Genomic DNA, 3671 nt, shown 5'->3' with positions numbered 1-3671 from the left:
TAAATCTCACCGGCCAGCTGTTTACACTGTCCTCACCCTGCACTTTCACTTTCAACACAAGGGAACTCGGTCCCGTTATCTAGCCACCTCAGCATTTCGCTTCAAAATATCATTATTCATTGGATGCCACACGCATCAATTAAACACATCGGCTTGCATCTAGCCTACTTTATACCATTAGCACGGGATAAACAACCTTGCGCATACTTTGCTTATATTTCATCAACACCGCATTCGATCTATTCCTTATCAGCTGGAGTAGCTCGATCTCACTTCTCGGCGTAACCAATACACGCATATTATGGAAGAAAGAAGGGCCCTAGCATTCGGGACAAAGTATGCTAACACTCGCGTTCTAAATAAATTCACACATTATCACACTTCACTTGTCATATCGAGGTTTCTTCTTCGCCATACTTAATTTATACAGGGGATGATCTAACACATTACGTGAAGCATCTACTACAGAAAACCTTGAAATTTCCAGATGACTCATATTACTCGTATCTTTTTATCGATGGTACAGGGAATGATTTTCAAGAATATTAAATAATCCCTTTTAATTCCCATAGTGCTCCACGGTAAATCAAATCTAGGGTCTTAAATTACCATGCATGAATTCCCATATTAAATAAAGAAATACGGTCCCCGACCGTGAAGAAACATAAACACTAGCCCTATCAATAACTACTGCCATCCCTTTGAAAACAACGAAATCCTACCCTACATTTCTAAAGAATCTGCATGCATTAAATATTTACATTTTTACAGGAAATAGACTTTCAAATATTTTCACAGTACTCATCTGCCTGGATCACCCCACAGCTCACCCAAGAAGGCACATCTAGTCGTTTAGTCGTCCATTACGACAGTATCAGCAACCTGGAGTCCGGTGTTCGGCTGCCGCTGGGTGGATGGCATGATGTCTTGGGTCCCCGTACACTGTAGGCAGTCCTTGAGGTTCCACGGCGTCTTGGTTATGTACGGACCTCCTGTTGATTCTCTTCTCCCTCGGAGACTGACGTCACTGGCACACAACACAATGAGGGGATCTGACTTAATTATAATCGTGATAACTGGCAACACATTATAATTTCTATGATCAGAGAGACTCATAGGCTCGAGTCCTCTAACCAAGCACCGGTAATGTTTGTAGCCCGTTGCTTTCCCTATTGGCTGTCTATCCCACTGTCGGCAGTTTAGGCCCTAATTATCACGTTCGCACTTTCACTGTTATTAGAAGTCCCAAAGCTACCCTTACGAACGTGGTTTGACCTTGCCTAATTCAGCACTAGTTTATATGGGAGTACAGATTAGCTACTACGTCTGGGATTTTTTTTCTTTACCGATATCGCCCTGAGTTTACGCGTCGCCACTGAGCCGCACTTTCTCCTACACCTGATCATTCATCATTATATGGTTACTGGATCTCCCATGTTATTTCTTCGGCAGTTAATACACTCGTGAATTTACTTACACGATTTCACAGCCTACTAGCGTTTGATTTGCGTTCTCTTTACTCATATATTCGTACACATAAGCACTCTGCATATCATATGACCGTCATGGTTAGGGTTAAATACCGCACTCTGTTAGTATCAACAAATCTTCACTCCACTGTTACATAATCATATCACTGATAGAATTTCAGCTACATAAACACTATTCAAATGATTATTGACTGGTCACACTTTGTAGCACTGAAGCAAAGAATACTGAAGAGTCACTCACGTTAGGTACCACCTCACCATGCCACTGGCAGAATAGAACAAGCTGCTTGCCTCAGTTCGCACCCCCTTTTATCATGAAACGTGTCAGACTTGAGAGAGAGGGTAAGACTCCTCCTACCTGCAGAAATCGGTCCGGTGGCACGTGGTTTCCAGGATCGACCAATGCATCAAATTAAAGCTCAATTGCGCGAGTTTCTACTGATCACTTATCATTTTGATCACTTCACGTGTTTTGCTTTAATCTCGAAAGCGTCCTTTGATATCCCAGTGAGGGAGGGGCTTGCAATTTGGCGGTTCCGTGGCTTCGGTCACCCTAACAGCTTTCTCCAGATGGTGGACACCTGTGGGATGTCCACAAACAGCGTAGATTATTCCATTAGAATCATGTAAAGGACTTCTTGGTGTCAAAATTTTCTATAAAATTCGCCGCTTTTAATGAACCTTGAGTCATGAAAATCTGCCTTGTAGTATGCGAGTTATGTTAATTTCTCTCCTGAAAACAATTGAAGACAGGTTTCTGGCAGCGGTGTTTCCGCGGGAAAAGGAGCGAAAAAGTGATATTTGCCAACGCTGGGCACGACCTCCGTGACCTACTTGCTGTGGGAGTGTTTCTTTCTCTGTCGCGCCTGAGTGAGAGCGCTTCTGGCCGGAGGCGAAAATATGTCTCGGTACAGTACTTACGCGCAAAGAGAGTTTGGTGCGTGGGGCTGACAGCTCGCCACTCGCACCCCGTGGAGGGTGGACGTGCGCTGACTTGGGCGCTAATTAACGTATGAAAGCGCAGAAAACGGCATATTTGAGCGGCGGAATGCCACAATATAGTCTTGATGATGTGATGAACGGTCACATCCTCTCCCCACTTTGACAAAGAAAAATCACGAGTAGGGATTTTTCTTTCCAGTTCATGGTTTCTGCCACGTCACACTTGACAGTTACGTAAAATGTTATTTTCGTGCCTCAACTCATATCTGGACATGAGTATACGCAAGTATTCCTCAGTCATCATGTTTCTTCCCTCCGTGCATTCACGGTAATCATCTTGGTTTGATTCCTTTTCGCCATCATCCGCGTCGCGGCGGTCTCCGCCAACTATCAGGAAGTTCACCTCGTCTTCTTCTTCCCCTTCTTCTTCTTCTTCCTCTTCTCGTTCAGGCTCTCCTGCGGCGTTGGATCCGTCGTCGTCTTCCTCTTCATCATCGGGCATTTCTTCATCACCTCGTTCCTCAGGCAGTTCTCTGTCCTCGTGATTGTTTGGATCCTCGGCGGGCAACTGTCCTGGCATATGATATAACTTCAAATTAGCGGCGTTATAAATCGCTTCGGCGGTACATATACTAAAATTGGAACGATACAGAGAAGATTAGCATGGCCCCACGTTGGGCGCCACACTTGATGTAACCTTTCGTGGTATCAGTACATCAATAGACCATAATATTCCCGCAACATGACGTTAAAAATGGAACACCTTGGATGAGGCCTTCGACCGGGCGCGGCGCCGAAGACCCCTTCTCCCCTACTAGCGTTACAAGGCACTAGCTGAGCCGGTAGAGACATACGGGTCGCAGTCTGTCCTTACTGGGCAGTAATCTAATAATTTACAGTAGGGGAATCATAATAATGAGAGGAATACTATTTACCTATGAAATGAGAAGAATGAATTACGTTTCTTTTAAAAAAAAAAATTAATGCCTGAGAAAACACGTAGATAATTTATACATGGATATGCCACCATATTAAACCTATAAATTAGACACCGAAAATTTCCTTGAGTGTGTAACTGTCCTCTCTAGTCCTTTCCCTAGAATTGCAATTCACTCTGAAGATATTCAAACACATTATGCACTAGTACCGTTGTACACAGAAATAATTGGATGATGGCGTATCTTGTATTACTCGCCTTATTTACATTATTACACTATATATTCAAATACCAAGTCGTAG

At 43.6% G+C, this 3671-nt stretch overlaps 1 pseudogene; it reads left to right on the top strand.

Moving 5' to 3' along the window:
• The first annotated feature begins 3042 nt into the window (after positions 1-3042).
• LOC137501928 (U6 spliceosomal RNA) lies at positions 3043-3103 on the top strand (annotated as a pseudogene).
• Positions 3104-3671: the final 568 nt, after the last annotated feature.

Source organism: Anabrus simplex, chromosome 8 (assembly GCF_040414725.1).
Source record: "Anabrus simplex isolate iqAnaSimp1 chromosome 8, ASM4041472v1, whole genome shotgun sequence".
NCBI lineage: Eukaryota > Metazoa > Arthropoda > Insecta > Orthoptera > Tettigoniidae > Anabrus > Anabrus simplex.
Note: the sequence above shows the minus strand (reverse complement) of the source record. Positions and strands in the feature narration are given on the sequence as shown.